The 20,711-nt window shown below is 41.8% G+C and overlaps 1 protein-coding gene across 2 annotated transcripts in view; it reads left to right on the top strand.

Moving 5' to 3' along the window:
• LOC121569209 (dipeptidyl aminopeptidase-like protein 6) overlaps positions 1 to 20,711 on the top strand; it is a 317,687-nt gene that overhangs the window by 44,100 nt on the left and 252,876 nt on the right. The window lies entirely within an intron of this gene.

Genomic DNA, 20,711 nt, shown 5'->3' with positions numbered 1-20,711 from the left:
TATATAGTGTCTAGTAGTCCACCTGTCATTCGCAGGGTCATATTTCTCATTCTGTTGGAGAGGAGGAGTCTCTTTACTGAACTTGCTTGTACCATACCCATTGCACAGGTTTTAACACTTGAAAGGTGTGCCAGGTTGTATTTAGAAGTAGTAATGAAATGCTAATCAATTCTGTCTGCTAAGCTAACCCTTGCCTAGACCCTTAATAGCTCTACTACTGACACTCAATGGCTTAGTTTGGCTCAGTGGGTAGAGCATATGGGTAGAGAACGTCAGGGTCGTAGGTTTGATTCCTGCTGGGGTCACCCATACAAAAATGTATGCATGCACTACTGTAAGTTACTTGGATAAAAGCGCCTGCTAAATGGCCTATATTATTATGACTTACTGTTAGAGGTCTCATAATGGGGCAAAGAAAATCCTTGTCATTTCAATATCATTTTCATTCTGCCTTTTGTGTTATGGTATAATATAGCTGGCTTAGCAAATGGTGGCTTTATTCATATTCAATGTGCTCTGCAGCTGTGCTAAAAACACTCAATGCTAGGTAATCAAGAACACAGCTGTTGAATCAGTTTTGAGTACATGGTTACACTGTAGTACGGTCTTGCACTCTAAATCCCATCATAAGGGACACAGCGGTTGGAAAGGGCCTTGTTTTCACTCAGGATAGTTAAGTCTGTGCATAAAAGTTTTTGTAAGCTACAATTTAATTTCTTACTTTCCCAAATAACATTTGAGTAAGCAAATTGGGAATTAACAGATGGCTCTTGTGTTTATGTGAATATATTCACTATTGCCTAGTAATATTCACATGATATTTTCACATTATGAAAAGATGACAAGATTACATTTCCATTAAATCAGAACATTGACAAGAGCAGAGGAAAGTGTACACCACAGCAACATCACTAGGCAGCATGCATTATTTCATTATTGGATCTGTTTCCAATAAATAGTGTGATGGTGGGAAGATTGAGCTGTAATTCCAGGTCTGCCAACAGTAAGTTTTCCCTGACAACCTGACCTTTTCACTTAACCCCAAAACCCCTGCATTCTGTAAAACCCAACAGCCTACTTGGCAGTCCTTGCAATCCTTCACTTGAAAGAACTATGAACAGAATTTAGTTGTCCCACTTGATAGCCTCTCGCCTTTCCAATATTGGACCTATGGATTGAAATATCCATTTATTATTTTGATTGATTTATTTATTTACCTGTAAAATTTTTGACCTCGAGGGTCCCTGGTAGTAGGTATTGGCCAGATAGAAAATGTGGACTCCATAGGGTAACATTAGAAATGCCATCAAGCCTCGTAAATTACAATTTACAGTTTGACTGCTTTGCACTGACACATAAATCTGTTATTCCTGGAAAAAAGCCTTGATTCAAGGGAGAAGGACAAATAATGGTAAATAGGGAATCATGCTGCGTTCACGTCTGTCATGACAGGGAAACCCTGCACAGTATGATGGCTAACTATCTCACATGCAAGTTGGACTACCATGAAGCAGTCCAGGGGATCTATCTGCCTCTAGGGAAATAAATACAGTTGAAGTCGGAAGTTTACATACACCTTAGCCAAATACATTTAAACTGTAGAGAGAATTATTTATTTCTGCTTTTATTTCTTTCATCACATTCCCAGTGGGTCAGAAGTTTACATACACTCAATTAGTATTTGGTAGCATTGCCTTTAAATTGTTTAACTTGGGTAAAACGTTTCGCGTAGCCTTCCACAAGCTTCCCACAATAAGTTGGGTGAATTTTGGCCCATTCCTCCTGACAGAGCTGGTGTAACTGAGTCAGGTTTGTAGGCCTCCTTGCTCGCACACGCCTTTTCAGTTCTGCCCACACATTTTCTATAGGATTGAAGTCAGGGCTTTGTAATGGCCACTCCAATATCTTGACTTTGTTGTCCTTAAGCCATTTTGCCACAACTTTGGAAGTATGCTTGGGGTCATTGTCCATTTGGAAGACCCATTTGCGACCAAGCTTTAAACTTTCTGACTGATGTCTTGAGATGTTGCTTCAATATATCCACATAATTTTCCTTCCTCATGATGCCATCTATTTTGTGAAGTGCACCAGTCCCTCCTGCAGCAAAGCACCCCCACAGCATGATGCTGCCACCCCCGTGCTTCACGGTTGGGATGGTGTTCATCTGCTTGCAAGCTACCCCCTTTTTCCTCCAAACCTAATGAAGGTCATTATGGCCAAATAGTTATATTTTTGTTTCATCAGACCAGAGGACATTTCTCCAAAAAGTACGATCTTTGTCCCCATGTGCAGTTGCAAACCGTAGTCTGGCTTTTTTATGGCGGTTTTGGAGCAGTGGCTTCTTCCTTGCTGAGCGGCCTTTCAGGTTATGTCGATATAGGACTCGTTTTACTGTGGATATAGATACTTTTGTACCTGTTTCCTCCAGCATCTTCACAAGGTCCTTTGCTGTTGTTCTGGGATTGATTTGCTCTTTTCGCACCAAAGTACATTAATCTCTAGGAGACAGAACGCGTCTCCTTCCTGAGCAGTATGACGGCTGCGTGGCCCCATAGTGTTTATACTTGCATACTATTGTTTGTACAGATTAACGTGGAAATTGCTCCCAAGGATGAACCAGGGTCTACCATTTTTTTTTCCTGAGGTCTTGGCTGATTTCTTTTGATTTTCCCATGATGTCAAGCAAAGAGGCACTGAGTTTGAAGGTAGGTCTTGAAATACATCCACAGGTACACCTCCAATTGACTCAAATGATGTCAATTAGCCTATCAGAAGCTTCTAAAGCCATGACATCATTTTCTGGAATTTTCCAAGCTGTTTAAAGGCACAGTCAACTTAGTGTATGTAAACTTCTGACCAACTGGAATTGTGATACAGTGAATTAAGTGAAATAATCTGTCTGTAAACAATTGTTGGAAAAATTACTTGTCATGCACCAAGTAGATGTCCTAACCGACTTGCCAAAACTATAGTTTGTTAACAAGTAATGTGTGGAGTGGTTGAAAAACGAGTTTTAATGACTCCAACCTAAGTGTATGTAAACTTCCGACTTCAAATGTAGCTGTGCTGTCTGAACACTTCTAAATAGGGGTTAAAAACACTAGTTATAAAAGTACTAACTAATCAAGTACTACACAATGGACACTGAGCTTCTATAAAATGTGAATTGTGTGTAAATCTACAATGACCAGAAGACCAATAGCTAGTTCTTTCATCATACCTAGCACTCTAAAGTGTTGCCCTAATATCTACAATAACAAACATACTGGCCCTACCATGCCATTCTGGTAGCCCATTAACCATCCCCTTATATGGCCCTAACCCTCTCTGTGTGTCTCCTTGGCAGGTTGCTCTGAGTGGAAGTCGGTGGCAGTGCATCCATTTTCAACCAGCTAAGTTGGTTGTCCTCCAGCACTTTCCTCTGTTTACTGCTGTTTGCTCTCTGCCACCAAAAACAGGCCTTCAAGGGCACAGTGGGCAGTGTTGTCGAACCGCTAATGATTTGCTGCCTTTGGCTGAAATGAAATGCATTTGTATCCACAGCGTTATCTCTTTTAAAGAGGAGAATACCAACCGCTAACTACGAGTTTCTCCTTCCCTCCCTGGCACGTCTGTTGCGGTTATTATTTCAGTCTCAATTGAACAAACCACTGAGAGAGCACTCACAATGAGGGTTTGTCTTGTCTCCTTTTAATGACTTTAAACAGTATGTACAGCAGGGTTCCCCAACTGGTGGACCGCGGGTCAAATTTGGCCCGCGGGTGGTTTTATTTGGCCCCCCAAGCTTTCAGAGAAAAACAAAAACAAACAGGAAATCAGCTCCAAGTGATTTTAATCCAAGAAATCTGTTCCCAAGTATTCTCACACATAATGGAGACGCATGATTGTATACAAATGTAAGCAAGGTTTAAAATGATTATGTTTGAGTCAAACATTATTATTATTATTATTATTATCTGTTTGGGCTTCTTGCGGTCAATTTGCAGTCTACAAATTATTTGTAATTATGTTCCGGCCACCCGACCATCCGCTCAAGAAAAAATCGTCCCACTGCTGAATCTAGTTGATAATCCCTGATGTACAGAATGTTTGCTCAGGTATTCTGATGCATTTGTTCAGATTCCTTCTCTCAGCCCATTAGATAGACATGTTGGTGTAGTGTCTTCTAAAGAATACAATGTTCAATTTAAACTAAATTGTTTTCTAGAAATCTTCCCTATAACTAAATGCAGATGTATTTGAATCATGAAGAAAGCCTAATTTTGGCTCCACAGACAGCTGTTTGGTTTATTATGCTCCTTGTGTCCCCTTGGGGCTGATGAGGAGAGTTCTGACGGAGGACCACTCGGCATGATTAGGTGCTCGACTACCCACTTAATGCATTCATCACAGATCTCATGCCAGTTCTGGTGAGCTATGGGCGTGTCCCAACAGTCTGAAGTGGCTTTCCTCATCTACTTTCCTTCATATGCAGAGGATCGAAAAACACAGGATGACTTATGGGTGTGTCCCAACAGTCTGAAGTGGCTTCCTTCCTTCCTACCCTTGACTCCTTTCCTTCATCTGCAGAGGATCTGAAAACACTGGATCGGTGAAAGCAACACACAAGTAGCCTAGCTGACTTGATGAACCCTTCCTTCAGTGTGGATGAAGGAAAGGACATGGGGAAAGGGGGCAGAGGGAAAACACTTAGGACCACAGTGGCTAGGCACCAGCTTGCAATAAAAGGCAATGGAACGGTGGCCCCTCCTGTTAAGTGGGTGGCCTGCGTTCACGGCTGCTCACGTTGTTTGTTTGATTGGCGTCGGCCCAGTACGACGTTGGAGGTGCGGGCCCAGGAACAAGGGCTGTGATTTATAGTGACCTTTAAGTGGGCCAGCGTTCCTCAATGCTGTTATCGTGCAGCTGTAGCGTTTCATTAGGCACGCTGGAATCCATCATACACAATGTTGTCTCTTAATGGCCATGCATGTGAGGACTGGAGAGAGCCACCATTGTACATGCAACTTATTTATACAGGTTGGCAGATGGCTTGAGAGCACATCCATTAGTTTAAAATTGGTCAGAAATCTTATAATAAGGACAGTTTTTATTTCTTTTTAAAGATATTAAAATGTGACCCCAGAAGATTCCAACAGTGTCTGAAAGGCAAAAAAGGAAATTGGCATGTACCGTACATACATTGTATTTGGGGTGTTATCTCTCCATTGTCAAATTCTGGGCACCCATCTCATCTCTTCATTTTCACTGCAGGCAAGGATAGTATATTGCAACTCCTCCTTTTCAAGTGGCACACTTTCTCTCCTCTGAAATGTCATGTTTACCCAGCACTTAGGTGAGTCGCCAATCTATCTGTATTTGACTCTGCCAAGAAGACTTGAAGAATATCTAATTGAGTCTTGTACAGTCAGTCACTCTGTAGAGACAACGCTTGGTCCCTTAGCGGCTGTGTAATTAAGGATAATCCTTGGCTGTTTACATAATTAAAACACTCTCTTTGAAGCTCTGTCAGATAAGTCGGATCTGTATCTCCAGGGATGTTCCCCCGCTCCTTTTTGATAATCCAAACAAATGTGAGATTTGGTTTGTTTCTTTTATCTGCTGCATTATCAATGTATTGTACACTGAACTGTATACTGTACTGTACTGCATTGTGCAGAACTTTGCAGTACCACATATGGGCATTTCCATCTTAAAGGACTCATGAGCACCAACATGTGAAGTTCATAGGAGCATATCAAATTGGGTGTCAAATTAAAGATGAGTCTATATTTTGGTGAAATGAAGGCATAAATAATTTTTACAATCATTTACTGTCTTAAAATTTTGGCATAAGTAAAAGCTTTGATTTGTGGATAAACAGATGGAAAAGGGGTCTTAGAAAACATCTACCAGGAAAAGTCTTTAAAAGGTATCAGAAATACATCAAAACACAATAATGTTGATGTAAAAGCCCCTGCCAACTAATATCAACACTTATATTTTGTTTTGGAGAAATTGTTTACCTTCTGTAAGAAATATTGCTTTGTGCCTTGTAATTCCAATACCAAAACCCCCATATAACTTGTAAGATATTTTCTAATTTCTCTCCCTCATGAGGAAGGAGGATAATGAAAGTTCACAGAAGTAACAAGTAAAGGTAGACCTACCAATTTAGTTATAAAGATTTTACTGATATACATTTAGTTAATTAATAATTAAAGCTGCAAGATGTAACTTTATGGGCAACCTGACCAAATCCACATAGAAATATGCGTTATAGATCTGTCATTCTCATTGACAGCAAGTCTAAGAAGCGGTAAATCTGTTCTTTGTGCGCTATTTCTATGCTCCCCGTTCTTCAGTTTCGTTATTTGCGTCTTATTTTCGGTTTTCTACACCAGCTTCAAACAGCTGAAAATACAATATTTTTGGTTCTTAAAAATATATTTCATAGCGGTTTAGATGGTACAATGATTCTCTACACTACATTGCTTGTTTTGTCACATAAACTTAAATTAGGCGAGCTATTAGAATTTTAGCAACCAGGAAATGACGGAGTGATTTCTGCATATTGCACCTTTTAAGTGATTTAAAACTCATAATTCTGATACCAAATTGTTAACGGAATTACCCAAAAATCTGTAACGGAAACTCAATTGGTTACAATGTGTAATGTAGACCTCCACAGACGGACCGGACTGGACCCAATCTGAACCTATTATAGACGTATGTTTCACAAGTTTGGATAGCACAGTACAGTGAGTAGAGCAGAGTACAGTACTTACTGCACTGTACTCTACTCTACTGCACTGTACTCTACTTACTGCACTGTACTCTACTGCACTGCACTCTACTTTAATGCACTGTGCTCTACTGCGCTGTACTCTACTGCACTGTATTATATTGCACTGTACTCTACTGCACTGTACTAATAAAATAATAACTATATGCCATTTAGCAGATGCTTTTATCCAAAGCGACTTAGTAATGCGTGCATACATTTGACTTTACTGTACTGAACTCTACTGTACTGAACACTGCTCTACTGTACTGAACTCTGCTCTACTCTACTTTACTCTACAACGGTGTACTGTCCAAATTTGTGAAACATGCGGAGAATGACAATCATGTCCATAATTATGAATTTCTGTGTAGTACAGATCAGGGACCCATGATGTACTACTGTTACCGTAATTCTGTTACCTGGTGTAAATCCACTTCACATACTGTAGTTCAATAACCAAAATAGATTTTTTCAATCTCAAGGTGCCATGTCATAGCTGATACCCCATTATTTCTGCAGTCATCTTTTAATATTAATACAGAGCAGATATTTAGGAGTTTTTGGAAAACATGGTCGATAAGAATCTGAGGGAGATTTTACCGTAATTCCGTTACCAAAGTTTGCATCTGCACAGTTCTTCCACTAAATGTGTTTTTGTACAGCAGTCCTTGTGCACAGAGTTTACATTCACAGTTTAGTCATTTAACAGACACTCTTATCCAGAGCGACTTACAGGAGCAATTAGGGTTAAGTGCCTTGCTCAAGGGTACATTCAACAGATTTTTCACCCAGTCGACCTTTCGGTTATTGGCCCAACACTCTTAACCACTAGGCTACCAACCAGAGTTGTATGGTTTGTTAAACTTTGAAATCAATGGTTTTTGTTTGGCATACATTTTAAAGTGAAAAAAAACAGTCAAAACGTAATTTTGTTACCCTGGAATTGCCCATAGGGACATTTCAGAGTTGATCCGTTTATTTTATCCACTGCTTAGAAACTGAATTTTGAATTGCTGCTTAGAAACTGAATTTTGAATTGCTGCTTAGATACATAATTTTGAATTGCTGCTTAGAAACGGAATTCTGAGTGGTTGATAATGAAAACATTTTATTCCTTCTTTGCTGCCGTGACGAGGAAACAGTGACCCACATAAAACCTCAGACACATCTAGAAGCATTTTCTCTCCCCTACCCCACCCCACCCCTCCTCTCACACACACACACACACACACACACACCTATAGCATTTCTGTCTGTTGCACACACTCCCCAATCCAAAGGAATCAATCACCGCTTAGCCAGGCAAGACCGTGCCGGGCGCTCCCAGCAAAATAACGAGTTTACAATAGATTAATAGTTCATGGTGCCTTTTTGCCGCCCTAACTGCCTCCATGTTTTCAGCTCATGATAGGGACTGGGGGAATAGCCATATATTTAGTCAATTGTTCAAATGATAGGAGAGCTTTGCTATGGAAACCAGTGTTTCCCCAGCCTAGACAGTTACATGTGGCGTTAAAAGGTAATGGGTTTCTTGATATTAGGATTTGCAAACCAATGGAAGCCAAAGCATGTAGGTGAGTGCAATGTTTACCCCTAAGCTAATTTGCTACAATTCTACACATTTTGCCATGGGGCAGAGAGAACATTTTACAGTTTTAAAGCTAGCTTCCTGCAATTCTACATATTTTGTCATGGGGCTGAGAGGAAAATTGCAGTTTAAAGCATATTTCCTGCAATTCTACACATTTTGCCATGTTCTTATGCTATCTAAGTGACTCAAACATTATAACAAACTCAGTGGGGGTCCCATGACATTTTTGGAATTTTACATTCTCCCTGACTGTCTAGTTTTTATTTTGGTGATTGATAGTTCTCAAAGATTATCTTATTAAAAAATATATTGGTCCGTTTATCTTTTCTACATACTGTATTTCTGGTTTTATTGTTTTAAGTTTACACTGAAAATGTGTTACCATCCTGAATTAAAGGTGCAATATGCAGAAATCGCTCCACCATTTCCTGGTTGCTTAAATTCTAATAGTACGCCTCATTTCAGTTAATGTGACAAAACAAGCAGTCATTGTGTAGAGAATCACTGTACCATTTTAAGCCACTGTAAAATATATAAAGTGTGTGTGTGTAAAGTATGTGTGTGTGTATAGGGGCGGCAGGTAGCTTAGTGGTTAAGAGCGTTGTGCCAGTAACCGAAAGGTCTCTGGTTCTAATCCCCGAGCCGACTAGGTGAAAAATCTGTCTGTGCCCTTGAGCAAGGCACTTAACCCTAATTGCTCCTGTAAGTCGCTCTGGATAAGAGCATCTGCTAAATGACTAAACATGTTAAAAAAAATGTGTGTGTATGTATATGTGTGTGTATATACAGTGGGGGGAAAAAAAGTATTTAGTCAGCCACCAATTGTGCAAGTTCTCCCACTTAAAAAGATGAGAGAGGCCTGTAATTTTCATCATAGGTACACGTCAACTATGACAGACAAATTGAGAATTTTTTTCTCCAGAAAATCACATTGTAGGATTTTTTATGTATTTATTTGCAAATTATGGTGGAAAATTAAGTATTTGGTCACCTACAAACAAGCAAGATTTCTGGCTCTCACAGGCCTGTAACTTCTTCTTTAAGAGGCTCCTCTGTCCTCCACTCGTTACCTGTATTAATGGCACCTGTTTGAACTTGTTATCAGTATAAAAGACACCTGTCCACAACCTCAAACAGTCACACTCCAAACTCCACTATGGCCAAGACCAAAGAGCTGTCAAAGGACACCAGAAACAAAATTGTAGACCTGCACCAGGCTGGGAAGACTGAATCTGCAATAGGTAAGCAGCTTGGTTTGAAGAAATCAACTGTGGGAGCAATTATTAGGAAATGGAAGACATACAAGACCACTGATAATCTCCCTCGATCTGGGGCTCCACGCAAGATCTCACCCCGTGGGGTCAAAATGATCACAAGAACGGTGAGCAAAAATCCCAGATCCACACGGGGGGACCTAGTGAATGACCTGCAGAGAGCTGGGACCAAAGTAACAAAGCCTACCATCAGTAACACACTACGCCGCCAGGGACTCAAATCCTGCAGTGCCAGACGTGTCCCCCTGCTTAAGCCAGTACATGTCCAGGCCCGTCTGAAGTTTGCTAGAGTGCATTTGGATGATCCAGAAGAGGATTGGGAGAATGTCATATGGTCAGATGAAACCAAAATATAACTTTTTGGTAAAAACTCAACCCGTCGTGTTTGGAGGACAAAGAATGCTGAGTTGCATCCAAAGAACACCATACCTACTGTGAAGCATGGCGGTGGAAACATCATGCTTTGGGGCTGTTTTTCTGCAAAGGGACCAGGACGACTGATCCGTGTAAAGGAAAGAATGAATGGGGCCATGTATCGTGAGATTTTGAGTGAAAACCTCCTTCCATCAGCAAGGGCATTGAAGATGAAACGTGGCTGGGTCTTTCAGCATGACAATGATCCCAAACACACCACCCGGGCAACGAAGGAGTCGCTTCGTAAGAAGCATTTCAAGGTCCTGGAGTGGCCTAGCCAGTCTCCAGATCTCAACCCCATAGAAAATCTTTGGAGGGAGTTGAAAGTCTGTTGCCCAGCGACAGCCCCAAAACTGCTCACTGCTCTAGAGGAGATCTGCATGGACGAATGGGCCAAAATACCAGCAACAGTGTGTGAAAACCATTAATTAAAAATCCTACAATGTCATTTTCTGGATTTTTTTTTCTCTCATTTTGTCTGTCATAGTTGACGTGTACCTATGATGAAAATTACAGGCCTCTCATCTTTTTAAGTGGGAGAACTTGCACAATTGGTGGCTGACTAAATACTTTTTTTCCCCCACTGTATGTGTGTGTGTGTGTCTGTGTGTGTATGTGTATATATATATATATATATGTGTATGTATATATACAGTGGGGAGAACAAGTATTTGATACACTGCCGATTTTGCAGGTTTTCCTACTTACAAAGCATGTAGAGGTCTGTAATTTTTATCATAGGTACACTTCAACTGTGAGAGACGGAATCTAAAACAAAAATCCAGAAAATCAAATTGTATGATTTTTAAGTAATTAATTTGCATTTTATTGCATGACATAAGTATTTGATCACCTACCAACCAGTAAGAATTCCGGCTCTCACAAACCTGTTAGTTTTTCTTTAAGAAGCCCTCCTGTTCTCCACCCATTTCCTGTATTAACTGCACCTGTTTGAACTCGTTACCTGTATAAAAGACACCTGTCCACACACTCAATCAAACAGACTCCAACCTCTCCACAATGGCCAAGACCAGAGAGCTGTGTAAGGACATCAGGGATAAATTGTAGACCTGCACAAGGCTGGGATGGGCTACAGGACAATAGGCAAGCAGCTTGGTGAGAAGGCAACAACTGTTGGCGCAATTATTAGAAAATGGAAGAAGTTCAAGATGACGGTCAATCACCCTCGGTGTGGGGCTCCATGCAAGATCTCACCTCGTGGGGCATCAATGATCATGAGGAAGGTGAGGGATCAGCCCAGAACTACACGGCAGGACCTGGTCAATGACCTGAAGAGAGCTGGGACCACAGTCTCAAAGAAAACCATTAGTAACACACTACGCCGTCATGGATACAAATTCTGCAGCGCACGCAAGGTCCCCCTGCTCAAGCCAGCGCATGTCCAGGCCCGTCTGAAGTTTGCCAATGACCATCTGGACGATCCAGAGGAGGAATGGGAGAAGGTCATGTGGTCTGAGACATAAATAGAGCTTTTTGGTCTAAACTCCACTCGCCGTGTTTGGAGGAAGAAGAAGGATGAGTACAACCCCAAGAACACCATCCCAACCATGAAGCATGGAGGTGGAAACATCATTCTTTGGGGATGCTTTTCTGCAAAGGGGACAGGACGACTGCACCGTATTGAGGGGAGGATGGATGGGGCCATGTATCGCGAGATCTTGGCCAACAACCTCCTTCCCTCAGTAAGAGCATTGAAGATGGGTCGTGGCTGTGTCTTCCAGCATGACAACGACCCGAAACACACAGCCAGGGCAACTAAGGAGTGGCTCCGTAAGAAGCATCTCAAGGTCCTGGAGTGGCCTAGCCAGTCTCCAGACCTGAACCCAATAGAAAATCTTTGGAGGGAGCTGAAAGTCCGTATTTCCCAGCGACAGCCCCGAAACCTGAAGGATCTAGAGAAGGTCTGTATGGAGGAGTGGGCCAAAATCCCTGCTGCAGTGTGTGCAAACCTGGTCAAGACCTACAGGAAACGTATGATCTCTGTAATTGCAAACAAAGGTTTCTGTACCAAATATTAGATTCTGCTTTTCTGATGGATCAAATACTTATGTCATGCAATAAAATGCAAATTAATTACTTAAAAATCATACAATGTGATTTTCTGGATTTTTGTTTTAGATTCCGTCTCTCACAGTTGAAGTGTACCTATGATAAAAATTACAGACCTCTACATGCTTTGTAAGTAGGGAAACCTGCAAAATCGGCAGTGTATCAAATACTTGTTCTCCCCACTGTGTGTGTGTGTGTATGTATGTATGTATGTGTATATATATATATATATATATATATACACACACACACACACATATACACACACGTCAAAAGGTCTGAATATTTTCCGATACTTTCACATATACACACATTCGGAAAGTATTCAGACCTTTTGACGTTTTCCACATTTTATTATGTTACAGCCTTATTCCAAAAATGGATTGAATTATATTTTTCCCTCATCAATCTACACACAATACCCCATAATGACAAAGCAAAAACAGGTTTTTAGACATTTTTGCGTAAGACTCAAAATTGAGCTCAGGTGTATCCTGTTGCCATTGATCATCCTTGAGATGTTTCTACAACTTGATTGGAGTCCACCTGTGGTAAATTCAATTGATTGGACATGATTTGGAAAGGCACACACCTGTCTATATAAGGTCCCACAGTTGACAGTCCATGTCAGAGCAAAAACCAAGCCATGAGGTCAAAGGAATTGTCCCTAGAGCTCCGAGACAGGATTGTGTCGAGGCACAGATATGGGGAAGGGTACCAAAAAATCTCTGCAGCATTGAATGTCCCCAAGGACACAGTGGCCTCCATCATTCTTAAATGGAAGAAGTTTGGAACCACCAAGACACTTCCTAGAGCTGGTCGCCCGGCCAAACTGAGCAACTGGAAAATATTAAAAATAAAGAAAAACCCTTGAATGAGTAGGTGTGTCCAAACCTTTGACTGGTATTGTGTATATATATATTATTTTCAGCTGTTTGAAACTGGTGTACAAAACCGAAAGTAAAAGACGCAAAAATGTAAGAGCTGGAATTATAGAAATGGTACACGAAGAATAAATCTACTGCTTCTTAAACTTGCTTTCAATGAGAATGACAGATCTATAACTTAACATTTCTATGTGAATTTGGTCAGGTTACCCAAAAGGTTACATATTTAGCAGCATAGCCAAATGCATATAGGGGAAACACTGTGAGTGTACACAAGGCAGGTCACACCCACCGAGGCAAGAGTAGGATAAATATTGCAAGCATATTTCAGCTTTTATGTTTCCTACATTTTAGAATATCACAAATATAAAAAATGATAAAGTGAAGATGTTTCTTGTAGCCCTACTGCTGAGTGTAAGCTGGATTAATTTTGCTAGTTGATTACATTGACAGATGCTAGCTAGTCCTTACAAGAAGGTCCTGTTGAAGAAGGAGAAACAAACAATAAGGTTTGTTTTTTGGTTGTTACAGTATCTCGCTCCAAGGTAGAAGTGTCCTTCTAACCAGCAGCAGGCTGGTTTACTGTTGGGCCCAGGGTCTGTTTCTCATTTTGGACGAGACACATTTACAATCTCGGCCAACAGTGGGTTCAAGGAAATGATGTTGAGGTGGTCTCTGGAGGACCAGAGTTCACATAACAAATGGGGAGACATGTAATTAGAGGCTAATTTGGCAGTCTGTTTTAGGGATGCCAAAGAGGGAGGGAGGAAGAGAGGAAGAACTATGGACATAGATTGATGGCAAGTCTGCATGGAACATGCCAGAGAGGGTAAGAGAGAAAAGGGAGGGATACTGTATTCTTGTATTCTGAGCACATCCAAAGGAACAATCTATAAACTGATGTGTGTGTGTGCAAACTATACGTGCACAAGCTCTTGTGCATCTGCTTGTGAGTGCAGTGCGCAGACATGATGCTCTCATCGGACGGTTACACAGTCACAGCAGTTTGGGTTTGATTCCAAAATTATCAGCATGACCCACAATTAGCAGAGGATTAGATTGTTAAAAAAAGACTAGAAGTGGTTTTGTTGGCAACGGCCCCCATCCCTTCCCAGAGAAGATTGTCTTTCTTTGTGCTCAGCATTAATTATGATTTCCTTCTGCAACGCTCATTAGGACTCAGCCGTCATAATCTGGCCTCCACCATTTACTCATACCATTGAGTGTAATTGTGTTTCGTAGCCCGGCCTACGTGTGCACAGAATGAGCAAGCAGCAGGAGGAGACAGGCATTATCTGGATCTGTTTAGTATAACCATGTGATCTTAGGCTCTGTTAGGTATCTGACTTGGAGTAATGAACTAAGTCCCGGTCCACACTCAAGATTGCGCCGCCAACATATCATATTTATTAAGCTGGAGCAGTGTTCGGTTCCAAAGGTGGGTTCTTCGGCAGGTCAGGCTGACTCGGCACCCCCCTAACAAGTGATGTGTGTTTGACTTCACAGACAAGGTGGGAGATGGGGTGAAAGATGGCGCATGTGAATGAGAGCCTCATAAGAGTGAGACACTGAGCGACTCCGAGGGGGAGACACCTAGACGGACCATGAGAGAGGGAGACTCAATGAGACACACGCACACACAGACACACTGAGAATGACACACACAGAGAAAGAGACTCTGAGAAAGAGAGAGAAAAGGAGAGATACTCAGAGACGTACAGATATTGAGATGAATAGAGACTGAGAGAAGCACACTGAGAAAGAGTGACACACTCAGTAAGAGAGACAGGCACTCAGAGAGAGGTTCAGTGTGAGATGTTGACTGAAAGAAATGGTCTGATAATGACTTTGAGAATGTTTCAATACTTTTGACATTCAAATTGAACAAAAGGATTAGGAGAAACTGTAAAAAAATATCTATCAAAGCTCTGCTCACTGAAATCAATTTGGGCAAAATGCTGGCAAAGCATCTGTAGTGCATTGTCGTTTACAGTATCAGCAAATTAGCCACATTCTTTCAGTTAGCAAAGCATGCACTTTCTGACGTCTAGTAGACGCTCTCAGATTGCTTCTTTGATCCACAAAGCAAAATAGTATCTATTATAACAAAAGATAACAAGAAAATAATGACTGTGGACAGTGGACCAATCATTTCCAAGAGAAAAAATCAATTGTAGCTACTGCCCGTCGGCTTTGTAGAAACATTTTCGAGTACATTGTAAGCAGGTAAAGTGACTTTCATTGGTGGCTGCTTGGCCTTCAGTGGCATTTTCCTAGTAACCTTCAGCTGGCATTCAGTTTACGCTATTGCTATCCTATATGACCTTGCTAAGAGTTGTGGAATTGTGTTTTCTTATCAGTTGCTGGATGAGCTGTTGATGTTTGCTGAATGACCTGTGGTACTGGCATTTTCTCTTAGAATGTTCTGTTTTCCTCCATACGATAGCAGTGCTTACTGCCAGTGCCAAGAGCCTAACTCCTTCCTTTAGTCCGCTAATTGAATTGAGAAACATTATTTCTCCTCTATTATTTAGGCGAATGGAAATACTTCTGATCATTTATTTGTAAAGCCTATTCAAAACCTGTATCACAAATCTGATGTCAGTTCTCTGGCAGTTGCTTCACAGTATGAATTGAGCAAAAACCTTGATGACCAGCGGTCAATGACTTTAAAGTTGTATACTGATTGACCTTTTACCTTGGCTGTTGATCAACCTAGACAGTTTTTTTAAACTGTAGTGTGTGTGTGTACTGTATGTGTGTGCATAGTGCATTAATTTATGTTGGCTACACATGCATAAGTGTGTGCGCGCGTCTATGTCTGTATGTGCTGTGTGTGTGTTGCATGGATAAGGTTTATGTCTCTGCAAGGCTTACATTAAAGTTCCATTTTCCCTCTTGCCATCCGAGGCACCATGATTCATACATGCCATTTTGTTCCTGGCCAAGGAAGTTGGGGAACTGCAGGGTGGAATTCTGAGTGATATATAACTCCCTTTGATAAGTCTCTTGGTTTGTGTCTCTAGACTCCCTGTAGCAAGACATTGTGAATGGCCATATTCGGGGAATTCAATTTGCCTTTTTTCTTTAACAAAGTCTGAGTCTCTTCCATTGTGTGTGTGTGTTAGAGTGAGAGAGTGAATGCCCTCTGTACCACTGGCTGTAATGTCACTATGCTTTAGGTAAGAAAGATAACAGAACCATTGTTGTTTTATAATGAAGATATGCCCTTATCTTGCTATGTCCCCCTTTTCATGCTATCTCTGCTGATAATAGGCTGTTCTTTTAAAGGGATACCATTTTAATGAGATCATTATATGGAGCCAGACACAAAATTAAATAACACCTGTTAGAAAAGGAACCATATATTCCCCAGACATTGGGAAGATATTAGTTCCCTATGGCAGGAGAATTCTACATCTAAATTAACTTGTTATGCCTAACGAGGTCTAGTATATACAATCGGGTCCAGAATTATTGGCGCCCTTGGTAAAGAGGAGCAAACAATACTGTATAAAATAAATAATACATACTTAGCTACATTGTATGCAAAAAATTACATTATTTTATACTAATGCAATTGCTCAAAGAAAGAGATTTTGTTTAACAAATCCTTGATATCCTTTGTCTGCGTTTATGGACTGCGCCCTTCAATTCAAACCACAGGTTTTCAATGGGTTTCAAGTCTGGAGACTGAGATGGCCATTGCAAAATGTGTTTTTTATGGTATATTAACCATTTCTTTGTGGATTTTGATGTGTGCTCTGGGTTATTGTCTTGCTGGAAGATCCACTTGTGGCCATGTTTCAGCCTCCTGGCAGAGGCAACCAGGCTTTTGGCTAAAATGTCCTGGTACTGGGGGAAGTTCATGATGCCGTTGACCTTAACAAGGGCCCCAGGACCAGTGGAAGGAAAATAGCCCACTAACATCAGAGACACCACCATATGTTACAGTAGGTATGGGGTTCTTTTCTGCTTATGCATCCATATTTCGATGCCAAACCCACCACCGGTGTGCGTGGCCAAAGAGCTCTATTTTCATGCCATCTGACCATAGCGTCAGTTCCAATCCAAGTGCCAATGTCGTTTAGCAAACTACAGGCATTGTTGAATGACATCAAAATAGAGCTCTTTGGCCACGCTCAACAGTGGTGGGTTTGTCATCGAAAAAAGGATGCATAAACAGAAAAGAACCCCATACCTACTGTCAATTATTGTGGTGTCATTTTTTCCCTGACTGTATCTTTTGGGGTTGTAAAACAAATCTACTTGGGATTACTGGCCTTGCAATCACTATGACAGCCTCTCTCTTGTTTTATTCTCTCTGGACTGTTTATGAGGATGGGTCATCCGTGTCCCAGATCAGTCCATGCTGTAAAGTCTCTCACTGTTGCCGCTGGCTACAGACCACCCTCAGCCCTGAGCTGTGCCCTGGACACCATATGTGAACTGATTTCCCCCCATCTATCCTCAGAGTTCGTACTGCTTGGTGACCTAAACTGGGATATGCTTAACACCCCAGCCAACCTACAATCTAAACTAGATGCCCTCAATCTCACACAAATGATCAACGAACCTACCAGGTACAACCCTAAATCTGTAAACATGGGCACCCTCATAGATATCATCCTGACAAATTTACCCTCTAAATACACCTCCGCTGTCTTCAACCAGGATCTCAGCGATCACTGCCTTAATGCCTGCGTCCGTAATGGGTCCGCGATCAAACGACCACCCCTCATCACTGTCAAACGCTCCCTAAAACACTTTAGCGAGCAGGCCTTTCTAATTGACCTGGCCCGGGTATCCTGGATGGATATTGACCTCATTCCGTCAGTAGAGGATGCCTGGTTGTTCTTTAAAAGTGCTTTCCTCTCAATCTCATATAAGCATGCCCATTCGAAAAATTCAGAACTATGAACAGCTATAGCCCCTGGTTCTCCTCAGACTTGACTGCCCTTGACCTGCACAAAAACATCCTGTGGCGTACTGCATTAGCATCGAACAGCCCCTGCGATATGCAACTTTTTAGGGAAGTCAGGAACCAATATACACAATCAGTTAGGAAAGCAAATGCTAGCTTTTTCAAACAGAAATTTGCATCCTGTAGCAGTAACTCCAAAAGTTTTCGGATACTGTAAAGTCCATGGAAAATAAAAGCACCTCCTCCCAACTGCCCACTGCACTGAGGCTAGGAAACACTGTCACCACCGATAAATCTACAATAATCGAGAATTTCAACAAGCATTTTGCTACGGCTGGCCATGCTTTCCACCTGGCTACCACTACCCCGGCCACCAGCTCTGCACCCTCTGCTGCAACTTGCCCATGCCCCCGCTTCTCCTTCACACAAATTCAGACAGCTGATGTTCTGAAAGAGCAAAAAAATCTGGACCCCTACAAATCAGCTGGGCTAGACAATCTGGACCCTTTCTTTCTAAAATTAGCCGCAGAAATTGTCGCAACCCCTATTACTAACCTGTTCAACCTCTCTTTCGTAACGTCTGAGATCCCCAGAGATTGGAAAGCTGCCGCGGTCAACCCCCTCTTCAAAGGGGGTGACACTCTAGATCCAAACTGTTACAGACCTATATCCATCCTGCCCTGCCTTTCGAAAGTATTTGAAAGCCAAGTTAACAAACAGATCACCGACCATTTCGAATCCCACCGTACCTTCTCCGCTATGGAATCCGGTTTCCGAGCTGGTTATGGGTGCACCTCAGCCACGCTCAAGGTCCTAAACGATATTATAAACGCGATCGATAATAGACAGTACTGCACAGCCGTCTTCATCGACCTGGCCAAGGCTTTCGACTCTGTCAACCACCGCATTCTTATTGGCAGACTAAATAGCCTTGGTTTCTCTAATGACTGCCTCGCCTGGTTCACCAACTACTTCTCAGAGTTCAATGTGTCAAATCGGAGGGCCTGTTGTCTGGACCTCTGGCCGTCTCCATGGGCGTGCCACAGGGTTCAATTCTCGGGCCGACTCTATTCTCTGTGTATATCAATGATGTCGCTCTTGCTGCTGGTGACGCTCGGATCCACCTCTATGCGGACGACACCATTTTGTATCCATCTGGCCCTTCATTGGACACTGTGTTAACAAACCTCCAAACGAGCTTCAACGCCATACAACACTCCTTCCGTAGCCTCCAACTGCTCTTAAACACTAGTAAAACTAAATGCATGCTCTTCAACCAAACGCTGCTTGCACCCGCCCACCCGACTAGAATCACTACTCTCGGCGGGTCTGACCTAGAGTATGTGGACAACTACAAATACCTAGGTGTCTGGTTAGACTGTTAACTCTCCTTCCAGACTCACATTAAGCCTCTCCTATCAAAAGTTAGATCTAGAATCGGCTTCCTATTTCGCAACAGAGCCTCCTTCACTCATGCTGCCAAACATGCCCTCGTAAAACTGACTATCCTACCGATCCTTGACTTCGGCGATGTCATTTACAAAATAGCCTCCAACACCCTACTCAGCAAATTGGATGTAGTCTATCACAGTGCCATCCGTTTTGTCACCAAAGCCCCATATACTACCCACCATTGTGACCTGTACGCTCTTGTTGGCTGGCCCTCACTACATATTCGTCGCCAATCCCACTGGCTCCAGGTCATCTATCAATCACTGCTAGGCAAATCCCTGTCTTATCTTAGCTCACTGGTCACCATAGCAACACCCACCCGTAGTATGTGCTCCAGCAGGTATATCTCACTGGTCATCCCCAAAGCCAACACCTCCTTTGGCCGCCATTCCTTCCAGTTCTCTGCTGCCAATGACTGGAACGAACTGCAAAAATCTCTCAAGCTGGAGACTCTTATCTCCCTCACTAACTTTAAGCGTCAGTTGTCAGAGCAACTTACCGATCACTGCATCTGTACACAGCCTTTCTGAAATTAGCCCACCCAACTACCTCATCCCCATATTGTTATTTATTTTGCTAATTTGCACCCCAGTGTCTCTATTTGCACATCATCTTTTGCACATCTATCATTCCAGTGTTATACGAAATTGTAACTATTTTGCACTATGGCCTACTTATTGCCTTACCTCCATAACTTACTACATTTGCACACACTGTATATATATTTTCTGTTTAATTTTTGACTTTATGTTTTGTTTACCCCATTTGTAACTCTGTTGTTTTTATCGCACTGCTTTGCCTTATCTTGGCCAGGTCGCAGTTGTAAATGAGAACTTGTTCTCAACTGGCTTACCTGGTTAAATAAAGGTGAAATAAAAAATTAATAAATAAAGTGAGGGAAAAAAGTATTTGATCCCCTGCTGATTTTGTACGTTTGCCTACTGACAAAGACATGATCAGTCTATAATTTTAATGGTAGGTTTATTTGAACAGTGAGAGACAGAATAACAACAAAAATATCCAGAAAAACGCATGTCTAAAATGTTATAAATTGATTTGCATTTTAATGAGGGAAATAAGTATTTGACCCCCTCTCAATCAGAAAGATTTCTGGCTCCCAGGTGTCTTTTATACAGGTAACGAGCTGAGATTAGGAGCACACTCAGGGAAATAAGTATTTGACCCCTCTGCAAAACATGACTTAATACTTGGTAGCAAAACCCTTGTTGGCAATCACAGAGGTCAGACGTTTCTTGTAGTTGGCCACCAGGTTTGCACACATCTCAGGAGGGATTTTATCCCACTCCTCTTTGCAGATCTTCTCCAAGTCATT

Source organism: Coregonus clupeaformis, chromosome 7, assembly GCF_020615455.1.
Source record: "Coregonus clupeaformis isolate EN_2021a chromosome 7, ASM2061545v1, whole genome shotgun sequence".
In the NCBI taxonomy this organism is placed as follows: Eukaryota; Metazoa; Chordata; class Actinopteri; order Salmoniformes; family Salmonidae; genus Coregonus; species Coregonus clupeaformis.
This window is presented reverse-complemented; position numbering and strand designations above follow the sequence as displayed.